Raw genomic sequence first — 17,286 nt, 5'->3', positions numbered from 1 at the left:
ACCTATAACATTGTGTAAGTTTAAGATGTTCAATGTGATGATTTGATACACGTATACATCGTGAAATGACTACCTCAATAACACCTGGTGTAATTACCTTTGTGTGTGTGTATGTGGTGTGAATATTTAAGATCTACTCTCTTAGCAACTTTCCGGCATAGAATTAGTATTGTTAACTATAGTCACCATGCTGCACATTACATCCCAGGAACTTATTCATCTTATAACTGGAAATTTGTATCCTTTGACTAACATCTCCCCATTTCTCCTATCCCTTAGCCCCTGACAACCATCATTTTACTCTCTGATTTTGAGTTGTTGCTCTCTGATCCCACATGTAAGTGAGACCATACAGTATTTGTCTTTCTCTGTCTGCATTATTTTATTTAGCATAATTCCTTCAAGGTCCATCCATGTTGTCACAACTTGTCTTCTTTCTCTTGGCTGAATAATCTTCATATATATGTGTGTGTGTGTGTGTATATATATACATTTTTCTTTATCAATTCCTCTGCCAATGGACATTTAGATTGTTCCCACATCTTGGCTATTGTAAATAATACTGCAATTAACATGGGGGTGCAGATATTTCTTCAAGATCTTGATTTCATTTCCTTGGAATATATACCCCAAAATGGAATTCCCACATCATATGGTAGTTTTATTTTTAATTTTCTGAGGAAACTCCATACTGTTTTCTGTAGTGGCTGTACCAATTTACATTCTCAGTAATAGAGCTTCAGGGTTCACTTGTCTCCACACTCTGGCCAACACTTGTTATCCCTTGTCTTTTTGATAACAGCCATTCTAACAGATGTGAGGTGATAACTCCTTGTGGTTTTGATTTGCATTTCTCTGATGTTTAGTGATATTGAGCATCTTTTCATGTGCCTGTTGGCCATTTGTATGTCTTCTTTGGAAAAATAGCCATTCGGGTCCTCTGCAAGGGGGCATAATTGTTATCCTGGTGAAAATATGAACTTTCATAAAAATTCTTAAAATTTTAATAAAAATCCTTTTCAGGAAGATTGTTAGCTGGAGATTGTAGTAAAGTGTCAAACAGTCAATCGCTTAACAATCACCCAGTGATCACTCCGTTCAATAAGACCACAACTCCACGAAACACCTCTCAGTCTTCATTTGCCTCCGATATATTTATTTTATATTTCATTTGCCTTATAAAAGTCATACAGTTGTTGATGGGTTAAAAGTATCTGTGTAGTGAATCAAGGGTTTCCCAGTGTTTCCCATTTTGAATGGCAACTCTGAATAATATTCCTTTATATGTGCTCATTTTCAGTGTTTGGAGAATTATTTGATACAAGAGATAAAGGTGTTTCCGTTTTCTGTGTAAATACAATAGGCTAGGTTTAAAAAACTCTGCACCATCTCCTAGACAGCCATTCGCTTCCCTCAAAAATGCTGTGCATGTGAGAAACCTGGACATTGAAAAATGCAGATTGTTTAACATTATTTGAATCATGAACCACTAAATCAGCTGGAGGCCTCGAATCACAGATGTGCTAATGCATCGTCAATGCAAAGAGAACTGAATTTTGAAATCCATGCACTTCATTTCCTGAAAACACAATCGTAATATGGAGGGGACAACAGGGCTGTCATTTCTTGAATCTGCACTGCATGGCTAATGATGGAATAAAGTGACATTCTTTAGGAGTTGTTTAGTATCGAGTGCTGATTTAGCTAGATAAAATGCAGCTGTCTTCCCAAATTACGCAACTGGATTCACACCATCTACTAATTCCTGGTGGAGTTTTAAAGATACCTTTACGGGTAATTTTCTTCTCAGTGCAAAGAATCCTAATTTAGACTGTACCAAAATACCACCTTGTAGTTTCTACGCACCAATACCGCCTCTCTTAGAAACATTTGATGGAGGAGATCGTGTTCTGCAAGTGCTTGGGTCACCATTTAAGAAGGATTTCTAAAATGTAATTGGATCTAATTTGGTTCGGAATTGGTTGTCAAATTGTTATAATTGTTTCCTTCAGCTTTCTTGTTATTATTTTAAGTGACTCCTAGAATTTGTCATGTCACCTAGTGTGGTCTGAGAAAGGAAGACTCTTGCCTCGAGATACTCCCCTTCACTGAAACTCTTCCTTCCAAGACATCGTTTGCAATTCATACCCTCCTAGAAAGACTAGAAGGACATTTGAAGACACTTTTGATCTCTGCATGGCATTTAATAGTCTGATCATATCTTCCATGACTAGTATGTAATTTATCTAAGCATCAGCTCTGCTAATCTTTGGACCAATATAGAGGAGGAAGAACTATTCCTCTACCTTCTAGGTTCTAGGTTCTTCTGGCTAGTCTAAGAATTAAACTGACAGGAGACAGAATAACAGGAGAAAATCAAACAAATTTAATAACATGTATACATGGGAGAAACCCAGGGAAACTGAATAACTCACTAAAATGGTGGAAGCCATTACTGTAAACCCCATCTTCAGCTAAGGACAAAGGAGAATGTTGGAGGTAGCGCCTTGTTCTCGGTCCTCTGCCTACAAAATGTGCAATCCTGCGTCCACCAACTGTACACTAACATTCATGAAGCTTTTAACATATTTAGGTTTCCTATTTGTAAAGTCCTCTGGAACTGCCTCCCCATAGAGGTAGCTACTGCCTCTTCTGCTCCCTCAGCTATTTAGACTTATTTCTGGTAAAATTCTGACCACATTCTATCCCCATTGCTTGTAATCAGCATACCTACTATCTACCCGCTTTCCTCCCTCAACCAAAAAGATAGTTCATTCATTCATTCACTCAAAATGTATTAAGATGCCAAAGGGCCAGGCACTGTGCTAAGTAATGTAGGTACCAATAAGTGTTAAAATAACCAGTTCTTTTGCAAATAGACTATAATGTATTTTTTTCCTACTCATCTGTAAGGTTATTTGTGTTTTTCTCCTTTATTTCTGCAATCTATTTCTAAGAACTATTTATGTATTTAGACTATGAATCCTTTGATCTACGCATTGCAAATAGTTTTCCCAGCATTGTGGTTTTTTATTATTGTACATATGGAACATATTTTTCCTTTATTGTTTCTTCATTTAAACTTTTTCATCAGCTTTTCTTTTTCAGAAGCTAACTGGTACTAGAGAGGGGATCTAATGTATAAGAGGAAAGACCAGCAAAAGACTCAGCAGAGGAACTTGAGAGTGGTCTCTGTAAAGTGACATAGTAAAAAGAATTGGGCAGATGTGTAAACTGTTCATGAACTAACATTAACAGATGTGATCAGGAAAGTGGGGCCAGCAGAGGAGTTAGCGATAACTTCCACAATACCTGATACATAATGGGAGTTTAGTATCCATCTGTTGAAATAAGCAAGTGACGGATTAAATGACCCTTTATTTGGAGAATTTTCTTTCCAGTAAACTCCAGTAATCATTAAGGACATCTGTTATTTTTAAGGAGAAGATCTGTGGTTGATTGCAATGATCATCCTGATTCTTTTCTCTCTTTTGTCATGTAGCTCTACAGTGGCTTCCCATTGTGGGCAGGATGACCTGTCCCATTCCTTAACAATGGTTTCAAACAAGTGATTTGCTTTAGCAAATGAGAAGTTAGCAGACTTGATTCGCATAGAAGCCTGAAAAAGTAATCATGACTTTCTGCTGCTCTCTTGGACTTCTGCTATTGCAAGCAATTTGCTTAGGCCAAGCTGATAAAGGGAGAGAGACATGTGGAGTAGAGGTGAGTTGTCCTATACTCCCTAGATGAGACCATTCTAGACCAGCCAGTAGTGAACTCAGCCAAGATCAGAAGAGCTGCTTAACTAATCTCTGGCTGACCTATAGATTCCTGAGAAAGAATAGATGATTGCTATTTTCAGCCACCAAATTTTGAGATGGTTTATTATGTAGCAGTAGCTAACTGATACAGAAGTTATAATTCTCTGAGTAAATTATATTATTTGGTGGTATCTTTTATTAGCTTTTGTTTTTAGTAATTGCAGTATCTCATCTTTCCAAAATTTTGTTTACCACAGTGAAAAGAATATTCAGTAAGAGACAAAAGATGTAGGTTCTTCCATTTCCTAATTTCATAATCTTGCACATTTATTCCTTCAACTATGTGCGCTGTATTAGAAATACCCCCAAAAAATGCTCTCATGAAATTAGTCATGGTTTAGGGGAAAATACAGACATGAGAAAATAATTTCTATCCAGTGTAACAAGTAACACTAGGAAGTATTGTTATAGCACAAAGGGCACGATCTGCTCACTGCAAGACAAAAGCCAGTTGTCAAGAGGCAAGATGGTGGCAGAGAAAGGGCATTTTATTACAGCTTGTTAGCAAGAGGGAAGATGGCCGACTAATGTCCAAAAGAACCACCTTAAGGGGGCCACAGAATCTTGAAGAAGTTACAGGCCAGTGGGTTACAGAGGAGGGGATTAGGAATGTTGACCCTCTGGTGTTACAGACTGGGAGTGGCCACACCAGACTGACCATCTGTCCAGGGGTCATCACCTTTCTAAGGAGCTCAAGAGAACAAAGTTATCGTCTTATCACAGCCGGGAGGTACCTGCACAAGCAGGGGGGTCATAAAATCTACAGAGCACTTAGATCTCCTGGAGGATGCAGATCCAGCTGAGTTAGTGAGTCAGAGGTTATTCAAAGTTACAGTATGGTTTCTTTTTTACAATATGGCTTTCCTTATGTCAACCTTGTGTTGAGCTGGCATCAGTATTTGTTCCAACTATGATCTCTGAAGCAAAATAACCTGAATTAAAAATCTTGCCTCTGTCATTTCCTAGCTGGGTGCCCTTATGTAATCTCAACCCCATTTTTATTATCTATAAAATGGGATGGTAATTATGTCTACTTCATAAAATTGTTGAGAGGATCACATGAGTTGACATGTGTAACATGCTCAAAATTATGCTTGGAATTCATAAGCTATCGTTAAGTGCTAGTTATTATTAAAAAAATTTAAAGTCTGAGAGTGCAGAAAAGTTAGACTATATGGAGTAGAAGCCAGGAGGAGGGTGGCCATTACAGAGAAGATCCTTTTAAAAAAAACAGAAATTGGCAAATTTACTTGGACTTTAGTATCTTCATCTATATTTCAAGGAATAAAGGATAGATAACTATTAGGATAGCTTCTGGTTCTCAGATACGACATTCTTGGAATATTGTCTAGCATAACACATAGTAAGTTCTCACTAAATACAGCATTTTGTTACTAAAATAGTTTTCAAAAGACAGTGGTCTCAGGAAGTTAATTCACATGTCATGTGTAACTACAAAGGCAAGCTTGATACGATTATCCCACAGGATATTCTAGTCCTTATTTAATAGTATTGGAAGTGAAAAGGGAATACCTATTCCCAGAATTTGTAACATAAAGACTGCAGTCTTGGGGCTGGCCCCGTGGCCGAGTGACTAAGTTCGCCCGCTCCGCTGCAGGCGGCCCAGTGTTTCATTGGTTCGAATCCTGGACGCGGACATGGCACTGCTCATCAAACCACGCTGAGGCAGCGTCCCACATGCCACAACTAGAAGGACCCACAATGAAGAATATACAACTATGCACTGGGGGGCTTTGGGGAGAAAAAGGAAAAAATAAAATCTTTAAAAAAAAAAAAGACTCCAGTCTTAAGTACGTATTGTGCTTGAATAGAGTAGCTGACAGTCTGTTAAATCAAACTAATAAGCACAATAGACACACCCATATATCCTCTATTTGTAAGCAAAGTGACTGAATTCATTCTATTTGCTATTTTGTATTTCTGATAACAAGATGCTGTCCTCTGCTGTTTGCTAAAGATTACACCAGGTAGAGTCACCAGCACACAGTGAAATAGTATGACAGTTTTGTTTCATCACCCAAATGTCTACAAATCAGGAAAGGAAAACACACAGCATCCTGTGTGTCCAGACAGACCTGCCACGTCAGCACTGTGCCCCTCTGGTCCCAAGTCATCTCATTTTAATAGCATTTGTCCTGTCCATCCTTTTGGTAACCAGATGGGCTACCTGGAAGTGTGACAATGTGACCAATCCGTTACTCACCGGACAATTATTTCCTCTAAAAGAGTTTTCATAAAGAACTTTACTTGAACACATGTCCTGCCATTGTTGACAGTACCTGGCAATTTCTACAGAATGAATATCTATATTTATGTCTTTATTTAACAATTTAGTTTGCATGTTTATTTGTATGAGAGTTAGCTTGTTTACTTATTACAATTCTCTTTGAGTAAGGTCATTCAGTGACAAATGCAACAATGCCATTCCTCCGTGGGGTTAGGAATTCACCTCTGGGATTCAGGGCTGATAATGACAGCCTACATGCTCATAACTGTCTTAAATGGGTTTTCCACGTTCTCCAAACCGAGACCTGTAGCAAACCTGGAAGAATTGGAATTGAGTAGATCTGGATTCAAAACTTGTCTGTGTCATTTACCAAATATGTGATGTTAGCTTCACTCTCCCCATCTTTAAAATCTCTGAGGGGGGTTTTTTAGGTTTTAAATAAGGTGGTGTATATGAGAAGTCAGCAAAAGACCACGCCATATGGATGCCCAATAATCACTGAGTCTGAATCAGGAAAGAAAGCCAAATGACTAATTCAAGGTTGTACAGTGTGAAAGGGTAGCTGATGTGGGAAAAGAAATTGTGGCTGCTGAATGGGAATGCAAGCAAGAATGGAAGCCTTTCCTTTTTTCTTTTGGCTAAACAGCGCTGATCCTCCCCTGCTGCTTTGTTTGATAGATTAATTCATTCTGAAAGGCTTTAAAGATGTCTGGTAGGTAGCTAATAATCAGCTTTGAAAAACAAATCATTGGCCTTTCCCTGGCTGTCAAAGTCCCTAAAAAGAAAATTTTCATTTCAAATGGCTTCTAGCTTGCTTCAGAACCAGAGGGTGGACTCCTTTGAAGCTATCTAGAGCAGCTAGTGAGTGCACTTTTTAATGGTTTATTAGTTGATAAACTGTAATTGGCATATAAGGCTAAGAGCTTCAAAAGACCAATTAAAGTTATAGTCAACTGCCTACCAGTGTTCTGAAGCAATCAGTACAGCATTTATTTATAAATAGCAGCAATAGCATTACCCCTCAACAAGTTCACATTTTGATGCAATTCATAACTACATCAAAGCTCTCCCCCAAATGGAGAAATTATAATAAATCACAATCCATGTGTAAGGAAGGACCTTTCCTCTTGCAGGTGCTGACATCTGAAATACATATTAGAGGATGTGCTTAGTACCCAAAGAAATGTAAAGATGTAATTTTTTAAAAAAATTTTAACTCTAGATTAGGAAATGTCCATGTACTATAAAAAGAACAGGAAGGAAAAGAAGTGAACGTTTGGCGTGAACTTGAATATGCCTCTACGTTCCCTTAGTCAAAACTTTCTCCTTTTTTGTCAAATACTGCTTTTTATTACGATTTGTAACATAAAAACTCAAATCTCAAGTATATCTTGTGCTTGAATAGAGTAGCCTACAGCCTATGTAAAATTGGTTTTAAACCAAGTCCATATTCTGATATCCCAAAAGTAAGGAAAGTCAGCACACAGATTAATTATGCAGCTTAAAACAGAGAATTATATATTTGCCTTTCTCCCCCAACATATATAATCTTTTATTGTTTGAATTATCACTCCTCATTTTATCCATTTCCTATCTCAAGGTCACATACCTGAATGACATAAAATGAGTAACCATCACTTACAGAACCGGCCTTATGACAATTATACAGTGGAGAACGAAACTCACATAAATATATTATTAATATTATTTTATGGGCCCCTCCATCTTTCTAAGAAGACCCAGTGAAGCTGAAATGTGTAACCCGCCCCTCCCCGGAACATGAGTTGATGGAAAAGCCCACAACCAGGAGTGAGGAATGTTGGAATTGAGTTGTCAAACGGTCCTGATGTCTTGTACAAACCGAACAGGCCAATTTACTGCTACACTGCATAGGCTGAAGGCTCCTATCTCGCCTTTTCAGTGCTTCCTCCTAGCGAGATGGTCCTGCTGGACAGCAGGCTCCCTCCTTAGCAGCTTTTCAGCTCCTCTTAGATTTTTTCTATCAGCCTATCCTAGGTAATAGCACCGTGTTAATCCTTACTTTGTGACCAGCGTGCTTGACTAGGGAGGGGAGAGGCTCTTGCCCAGCAATCTGAAAGCAGCAGCTTTCTGTATTCGGTGATATTTTGAATCCTAGTGGTGATTTGATTTCCACGTGTTCCCCTTTGTAGTTCCAACTCCTGGCTTTCAGGAGGAAAACAGCCAAGCTTTTAGAAAAAATTGACAACTTCTCCCACACAACCCCTGAGTTTCTTTGCCTATTACTAATCTCTGAGCGTGGGGGCTGCTTTGAAACTCAGCTGTTCTGGTTCTACCCTCCAGGTGGCAGCGGTGCCACACCACACCGCAGAGGCTCCGCTCCCCTCTTCCCTGACTTCAAGTGTTAATGCAATTGACCAATCAGTGCTAAGATGATGGGAGGTAATTGGGTAATTGTATTTCACTGATCACAAGCAGAGAAAGGGAAAGGAATAGGGGAAAGAAAGAGGGGCAGAGGAGGAAAGGGGACTGCAGTCCGAGAGGAGATTTTTGGAGCCAGCACCCCAAACGTCGGGACGTGGCATTAGCCGAGAGAAAGCTTAGCCTGCCAAAGTCTGCTGCCGGCACACGGAGCGCATTTATTTATTGGAGGGGAAAAGAGGGGAGAGAGGAGCGGGAGGGGGAGGAAGAGAGTTAAAGCCTAAGTCGATGGAAGGGGACCGGGGTTTCTACCGCGCAGGGACCCCTGAGCCAGGGCGATGGCGCTAAGGATGGCGCGGAGCAGCTGCGCTCCCGGGAACGCGTCTCCTCGCAGAGGACCAGCCGCCGCCGGGAAGATCTACGCGGAGAGGAACCAACTTGTGGCTCCAAAATGTACCCGACGCAGCTGGAAATGAGATCAAAGCTGCAGTTTCATTCGAGGAGGATGAGAGGAGCCAGCGAATAGGATTTTTTTTTTTTTTTTGGTATCTCCTTGTTCCATTTTCTATTTTCTTCCTCATTGCTATTATTTTTTAATTTGCCTACCACCCGGTCGGTCCCCTCACTTCGCCCTCCCCATTTGAAATAAAAGCCCAGTTTGAACTTCTTTCGCCGCGGCGTCCCCGCATCCGCTGCCCGCTGATGGAGGAAAAGGGGACCTGGGGGCTGGCAGGGGCCACCAGCGAGGGACCGCGTCACGCGTCTCCCCCGTGATCCCGGCCCTGATCGCCGAGTCCTGCAACACCTGGAGGATCTGGACTGGGCGCCGGGGGTGGGGGCGGGGACAGAGGAAGCGAAAGCCACCCTGAGCCTTAGGAAAAAAAAGAGGAAAAAAGTAGCGGGGGGGAGGAATGGGTTTCTTCTTGACAGCTGACGGAGCCTTGAAATTTTCCTCCACTACCCCCGCCCCCGCCCCCCGCACTCCATTTAACGTGAGATTATGAAATTGCAGAGGCGGTGTGGGGAAGGAGACAGGATATAGCAGGGAGTTTGGAGGGAGAGGGGAACGTGGCTGGCCGGGTAGCTGAAATCAAAAATCCAATTGCGCACTGGGTTGTGATGAGAAATCTAATCAGATCTTTGGAAAAGGGGCCGGCCGGAAGGGTGGCGAGTAGGGGGAGTTGATCCCGAAATTCTGTGACGGGGGGTGGGGGGCTAGGGAGAGGAATCGGCGATGTAAAAGGAGACTTTTTTTGGTGGCAGTGGCGGTTGGGTGCCTTGCAAAAATGAAGGATGCGGGACGCAGCTCTCTCTTGGAACCGAACGCAGTGGATAAACTGATCGTGCAAGAGAGAAGGAAGAACGAAGCTTTTTCTTCTGAGACCTGGATCTTAACACAAATGTGTATATGTGCACACAGCGAGCGTTGAAAAATGAAATAAACCAGTGTCAGACCCGCGGGGGTTGGTGTGTTCTGACATAAATAAATAATAATCAGACAGCTGCCCCCCTCCCCCCACAGGATGATTGGAAATGGAGAACCGAGGATCCACAAAGAAAAAGTATGTTCATTTTTCTCTCTAAAGGAGAAAGTGAGCCAAGGAGATATTTTTGCAATGAAAAGTTGGGGGCTTTTTTAGGAAAGTAAAGACCTGATATGCTGCTGTTTTCTTTTCTTTTTGAATTTCCCACAAGAGGAGAGGAAATTAATAATACATCTGCAAAGAAATTTCGGAGAAGAAAAGTTAACCGCGGCGGAATGAGGCATTGATTGGGGGAGAGAAACCAGCAGAGCACAGTTGGATTTGTGCCTATGTTGACTAGAATTGACGGATAATTGCAGTTGGATTTTTCTTCATCAACCTTCTTTTTTTCCTTTTTTTTTTTTTTCCTTTTGGTGTCAAGATCATGCGTTTTTGCTTGTTCTTAATCACCTGGATTGCCATCTGGATGTTGCTGTGATCAGTCTGAAATACAGTGAGTGATCCTTATTTTCTTATTTATTGGTGAAGAAACTGTCCATTAATTTAGCGTTCCTGGTCCCTTTGTCTCCTCACCCCCTCGAGTGTGATTTTTAAAGACCTGGCTACTGGGGGCCAGAAACAGGGAGAAGGTGGCCCACGCATTTGCTCCATTAGGCTGTGCTCACGGATAAGCTGGTTTGTTATAATGATGCAGGTTGTCTGCATCCTGGGCAAATGCCTTTGCAAATGTTCACCAGGGAAAGAAAGATCTCCCCAAGAAAGCCGCTGCAGTGTGGGGTGCCTGTGCTCTGTGATTGACATTCTAGAATGCGTTTAAGTTGCATGTCAGCCCGGGAGTTAGATGCACAAATATTTAGCCATTGGAAATCGAAGGGACCCAATTTAAATTTCATTATCCAACCTGACATTGCAGATCAACAGAATGTATTAACACAAAAATATGATAATAAAGGAAGCAGATGAAGGATGGCTCCTTGCTAGTGGGTGGATGGAGGGAGGGAGAGTGGATGTGGGGGAGGAAGTGGTGGAGAGAGGTGGCTGCACTGTCCCCCATCTGTCTTGCATACACATGCTCCAGTGTGGTCTTCACATTACCTAGATTCTCACCAGTGCTAAGAATGAGAGAAAGAGGACTCACGTCTCTTGAACGCCACCCCTGCTAACTAACCACTTCTCTGGATAACGGGGAGACTATACATAGATTGTAGATGCCTTGGGCAATTGGCTTGGGCTTTACCAGAAAACTTGCCAACATCACCAGGACAGGGCTCTTGAGAAAAAGGCAGCAATCTTGCGTCCTGTCGTAACTTAGATAAAGGAGCTGAAGAAGAGGTGGGTTGAGCAACAGTGCTTCCCGTGTGCCAGCTTTGTCTTGGGGGAAAGAGGCCAATAAAGAAAAATAGGAGGAGATTGAAAATGCTTAGAGAGCCTGAGGGCCTGTAGGATCACCCCTGTTTCCATCACCTCCCTCCCCCAGAGCTGTTGGGGTCACAGAGCTGCCTTTTCTTCTTTTCTTTTGAAAAAGAATGCTTTCTTTTCACGCTTCTGTGTTCCTCTCTGGGGCCTTCTATCAGAATCATAGACTCATATAACTTTAGAGAAAGAAGACTGCTCCGAGATCTAATGCCAATAAAAAGGGAAACTGAGGCCAAGAGAAGTTATAACTCTTTGGTTAATGGGCAAACCCTATGAGACAGGTCGCTCACACAAACATCCGAACAGCAGACGGAAGTCAGTTTGGGACCAAACTGGGCAGGAATCAGTCAGGCATGGCATGGCTACTTCTGTCCCCATAGCTGCCATTTTTATCTAGAAGGGTCAAGGAAGGTACTGAGAGCTTGAAATAAACTCCTGCCACTCGGGACCTCAAGGGTAGCACATCTCCAACATCCATATGTCTTCTTAGTCTTTTTTTCTTTTTTTTGAATAGCAGAGTTTGGATAATCCTAGCAATGATACTATTGCAGGGGCGGGGGCCGGGGGGAGAGATCTACGACTATGGCATATCTCAAAGGAGATGAAAGGCAGCAGTCTCCTGGGTCCTTTCTGGGTGTTGGGCACATTTAATCTGGTGAGTGGTGGTCCCTGGAGAGTCGTTAAAGAACTGTGGAGTTAGATTTATATTACAGAGGTGATAATAGAAACTGGGAACACCCTGCTAAAAGCCTCTGAGTCTGTTCTTTCAATCCCATCATCTCTCCTTATCCTTTCCATTACTCCTTAACTCAACTAGCCTTCAGCTGAGCCCTTCTCTAATTTATTTTCCTGGGCACATGTTTCCCCTTGGGACACAGATCAGGCAATAAATGTGCTACCCTATGAAAATAATCATACGGAGTTATTTTTTGTTCCCTGAGCTTCCTATAGCCTCCTGCATATCTTATAATTCCTTGTAGTTTTTTTGTTGGCTTGCTTGTTTTGTTTTATATGACCACAGTTACGTCACCACTTGTGATAAGAGATTGATTGACTCGAGTTTTATGAAGTTCCTGCTCAGTTGCAACTTTGCACAACTGAAAAAAGAGAAAAAAGAAAAAAAAAAAACTTTGATGGTTTTTACTGCCTTGTTCAGCTCTGGGCTTCATGTGGGAAACCCAGCCTTGCAGTCAGTTTGGCTCTGCCCATCAGTGGAGGTTTTTTTCTTTCTTTTTCTTTTGACATCAAAATTTCTTCACTGCTACTCCAGTTAGACCTCAAAGTGCATTCCTCACTTGACATTACTACCTCCTCTCTGTATTCTCCACACTGACACATACCTGCAAACTTTCCTGAGAGAGAGGGAAGGAGGAGAGATGGGATGGGGATGCAGAGGGGTGGGAAGAGAGAGAGAGAAAAAATGAATATGAATGCCTAAAATTATGGGCTTAAATATGTCCTTCTACCCACTTCCACTTAGACACATTCTTCGAATCTGCAGATGATGGAGCATCTAAGGATGCCATCGTTTTTCATGCTGGTGCATCACTTCACCAGCTCTACAGTTAGGGACAGATTGCCCAGCTTGGGGCTTATCTCCTTTGGTTTGGCAGTCAGAGTTGGCACAGCATTTTAGGCAACTTGTTCATGGACTGAGGAAAGAATTTTGGCCATGCTAGACCTGGAAATTTACCTCCTGAATTTATTTCGGGGCCTAAGTTGGTGCCCAGTGAGTAGCATTTGTGAGGAGGTAATTGTATACTGGGATTTTGCTGAGGACCACTGGCCCAGAAAGCTCCTGGGGTTTACAAATTTCCAAGTTACCTTTGCAAATATCTTCCTCCTCTAATTTAATAACTGTGCCCTTTGGGCAATACCTTTAATTTCCCTGGCCCTCAATGTTCTCATCTGTGGGACGGGAATGATAACATCAACAAATTGAAATTCAGCAAATTAGAATCGTTTTTGGAATTAAAAGTAATGTTATGCAAAGCCCCAAGCATAATAGGCCCTCTAAGGAGAGCTGTTTGTTGTGGGTGTTCTTGGATTAATTTGGATTAACTTCTTGGAATGAATACAGGCTGGTCAAGCTCTTTAACAGTTCTAGTGGCAACACTTGAGAACTAGGGGACGTGCGACTGACCTTACAGTAGCTGCCAGATTCTTCTTTTGAGGTCTTGTCAGGACAGATTGGCTGCAGTATATCATTTTAGATATGAAATGCTGCTTCAAGCTAGAAACTGAAAATCAAATTTTCCTCTTTAAAGTATAGAAAAATAAATCTCAGCAAAAATAATACTTACTTTAAATTTTAAGGGAAAAAGAATGCTGTTCTTGTGTTATGTGCACTTTTGTTCTAAAAGTTGGATAAGATAGTTCCTGTATATTAAATGTGTAATTTTAGGTACATATTACATTGCCTGGACCCGGAATGCACAAAATAAAGGCAGATTTCTAGGCAATTATATAATTTAAATTAGATGGTGTAAAATTCCATTATGCATGTTAAGGCACCCAAGTCCACAATTTGGATTCACAGTCTTCCTAGTTATAATGAATCCTATGTTAGTTAAACGACATCTTCACCTTGAGATACGATAAAGGCCCCAATAGAGTGCGTGGAATTAAGAGTTTATGTAGACATATGAGTCTTATTGTTTGCATGTGCAAGACTTCCAACATGAACTCGCCAGTGGTTTTCTGAGACAGCCAGTCATGGGCATTGCTCATAATTTCATTCCTACAACAGCAGCCTTGTGTTCTGTTTGTCAAAGTGCTTCCGGAGACATGTTCTCCCTTTGAGGGGAAAAGAGTCCTACTGTTATAATTATTGTTATTCTTGATGTCATATCTGTGGATCATAACAGGACTGTCAGGCTGAGGAGTTGCCCATTGGATTTTTATACTGTTTCGTTTCTACTAGAAAAGCAGTTTGAAATCTATGTGAATTTTAAAAAAGCTCACTGAAGTTAACAGTTTCACAGATTTTAAGAAGAGATGGAAATCATCTATGGGAGTTCTTACCATTTCATAAATTTTACATTTTTGTGTGCTTATTGAATTAAGAAATTCAATAAACTTGGACTCAAGTGTCTATGTGAATTGGCATACTCAGCTTCCCACTGGGTCACGTGTGTTACATGCACCATTTAACCTCTCTGAGCCTGTTCGCTTATCTGTAAAACAGAGATAATAACAACTACATAGAACTGACTGCCGTGAGGACGAAATCAGATTGTGTTTGTCATGCATGGCAGGCATTCAATAAATGCACATTTAAACTGAGCATCTCTGCTTTTAGTTTAAGTAATGCACAGTTTTAAAGAAACTGATACGGTTTTGTTTCAGAGAAGCTGTTAATCTAAATTCGTGTTGGTATAGATTTAAAAAGGAGAAATAGATAGACAAGATGAAGGTTGGAGTAACACAAATAGATACAACCATTTTTGGTGAACTTCTATCCTTGTAAAACATATTTTGAAGTGCCTTAGTAAATGCCATTCGCTCAGGAAAGTTTGAAATATACTTTGTGAATTGTGAAAATATGCTCTGTGTCCATGTAAACTTGTATTAGATTGTTGAGTACTTTATATTACAGGCTTAAAATAATTAACGATTTATTAAGGTGCCTTGGAAAACTCTTCAGCGGGATCAAGCGTCTTTGCAACTTTCTTTTCTTCAAAATGATTTCTCTGGAGAAATGTAAATTTGCCAGTCGAAGTTTGGTTGGGTAGATCCTGGGGCTGACACAGTGTGCTTGTAACTCTCTCTGAGGGCAAGGATTTTATTTGTTCTCTGGCATGCCCTCGGTACCTCAGGAGAGTGTCTGACATAGTGTGCATGCAGTAAATATTTCTTGAATGACTGACTGACTGAACTTAGTTTGAGAGACATCCCCTCCAAAGGACTCAAATGCATGTACATCCCTATGTGGATGCACATGTGCGTAGGCACACGCATACGTACAAGAAGCCTGGCTTTCAGGAACCTATAGAAGCTTAATGAGAAATGCCAATGAGTGTACTGACTCCGTGTGTGTGTGTGACATCACACATACATACAGATTAAGCACCACTTGGTGGCTTCCTTCTACTGGAAAAGCTGAGGTCTGAAAGCTAGGTGATACAGTGTATTTTTCTTCTTCTTGGTGTTGTCATTAATGAACTGTGACAACAAGTCACCTCATCTCTCTTAGGTCAGTCTCGTGTTATCGTCTGTTAAATAAAGGTAAAAACGGATTCCTTCAAGCACTAAGATGTTAGGATTCTGAAATCATAATTGACCCACCAGGAATTCAGGATTCATGGGAATTAAAAATATATGATCTCAGGGTACTCACTCTTAACAATGTAGAGGGGAACAGCATAGTATTCTGAGAGGAAGGCAGAATCAGTGTTACAATGGCAGATATGTACAGCGAAAAGGTGAAGGAAATCTCTAGAGGGTTTGTAGGGGAAATACAATGAGATTTGGAGGAGAGAAACATTGGATTCCAACTTTGTTTCACCAGCTGTTCGCTGGGGGATCCGGAGTAGGCCAGTGAACCTTGCTTGGCATCAGTTTCCTCAACTATAAAAATGGAGATCATTTTTCTTGCAGTTACTTTGTGAGCATTGATTAAGATGTCCAAGTGTTTAGCACATGACCGGTACACAATAAAATGCTAACTCACTTTCTTTACATTGAAATCTTTGGTTATTTTCCGTAGAAATGGGAACATTTAACTGAAAGTCTGTGAGTGTTTTGCTTTACGTTTGCTAAGTACGTAAATGAAGAGCTTTTGTCAACTTTGCTATCGAAGTTAGTACATAATATTATTCTTGATAATGTTTTCTAATGGCTTTCAGATTTATAATGAAGTCTAAAAATGATGAAAAACTTACGTGAATTAATAGACTTTTATTTCAGCTTTGCATAAGCTGATGGCAGCTTCTATGCTCATGGAAGCTTTCAACACTTAGGGAGGTTATGGGTATCATTTCATAATAACAATAGTAACTGCCATTTTCTGAGCATTTGATATATACCGGGCACTATGTTGCAAATATATATTTTTCTCCTTAATTCTCACTTAAGCAACTAAGATACAAAGAGCCTAAATAATTTGTCTAAGGTTATACACCAAGTGGTGGAACTGGAAGTGGAAGCTACATTCCTTCTGATTTAGAAAACTCTGAGTAATCCAGTAAATTCAAACGTTGACTTGGTAACAAATATACATGGCGGCTGACTTTCATCTAACCTGGTTCTCAATCTGAATATTTTAATTGGGATTGAGATGTCTGCAAGTTTCTCTTTCCCCTGCTTCTTGAAACGAAGATTGTGACCAGATGCTTAGGTCACATAATACCATGCATGTTTTTGTCAGTCTTCAGTACTATCCAAGGGTGTCCGTAAGTGAGGAAGGGACAACTTCTAAGAAAGACTTGGGAAAAGTTATCCTAATTCACTCAACTAACGAACAGAAAGGCCTTGCAAAATGCTATGAGAGGATCTGGAAATTCAAAGTTGTATGAGAAATAAAGTCAATGCTAGTAATAAGCTTGGAGTTTAGTTACAATATTCTACAAACTTGATGGGCTCCTAACTGTGGGCACCCAGTGCCTATCTCAGTCCTCATCATGTTGGATCCCTCTGTAGCTCTTGATACTGTTGCCCACCACTGGCTTTCTGAAACTCTTCCAGAGGTTTGAGGGGCCACTTGCTATCACTTTCTTTATTCATGTCACTTCATCCTCCTCCTGTCCTCCTGTTCTTTCCTTAAACGTCAACAGCTTCCCCTTTGAATCCGTTCTATTCCCAGCCTCTCTGCATCCCTGAGAGATGTCAGCTGGGCGTGTTTTGAGAGATGACACTCAAATCCTTGGCCTCAAATCTTTGTGTATACTGAAGACTTCTAAATCTCTGTCACCAGCAA

At 40.9% G+C, this 17,286-nt stretch overlaps 1 protein-coding gene across 17 annotated transcripts in view; it reads left to right on the top strand.

Annotated features, from left to right (window-relative positions):
- Positions 1-17,286, top strand: part of LRRC4C (leucine rich repeat containing 4C) — a 1,166,212-nt gene that overhangs the window by 997,339 nt on the left and 151,587 nt on the right. For 2 of the 17 annotated variants that reach the window (XM_070487557.1, XM_070487556.1), the window contains exon 1: positions 9,483-10,446. The exons of 11 other annotated variants lie outside the window; for them this stretch is intronic. The gene's annotated coding sequence lies outside the window, so the exon portion shown is untranslated. Of the gene's footprint in view, positions 1-8,524; positions 10,447-17,286 lie in introns of those variants that run through there. 4 more of the 17 variants (XM_070487554.1, XM_070487555.1, XM_044750122.2 and 1 more) reach the window with 4 other exon arrangements.

Source organism: Equus asinus, chromosome 17, assembly GCF_041296235.1.
Source record: "Equus asinus isolate D_3611 breed Donkey chromosome 17, EquAss-T2T_v2, whole genome shotgun sequence".
Classification (NCBI taxonomy): domain Eukaryota; kingdom Metazoa; phylum Chordata; class Mammalia; order Perissodactyla; family Equidae; genus Equus; species Equus asinus.
The sequence above is the reverse complement of the archived record's forward strand: the minus strand, read 5'-3'. Positions and strand labels throughout refer to the sequence as shown.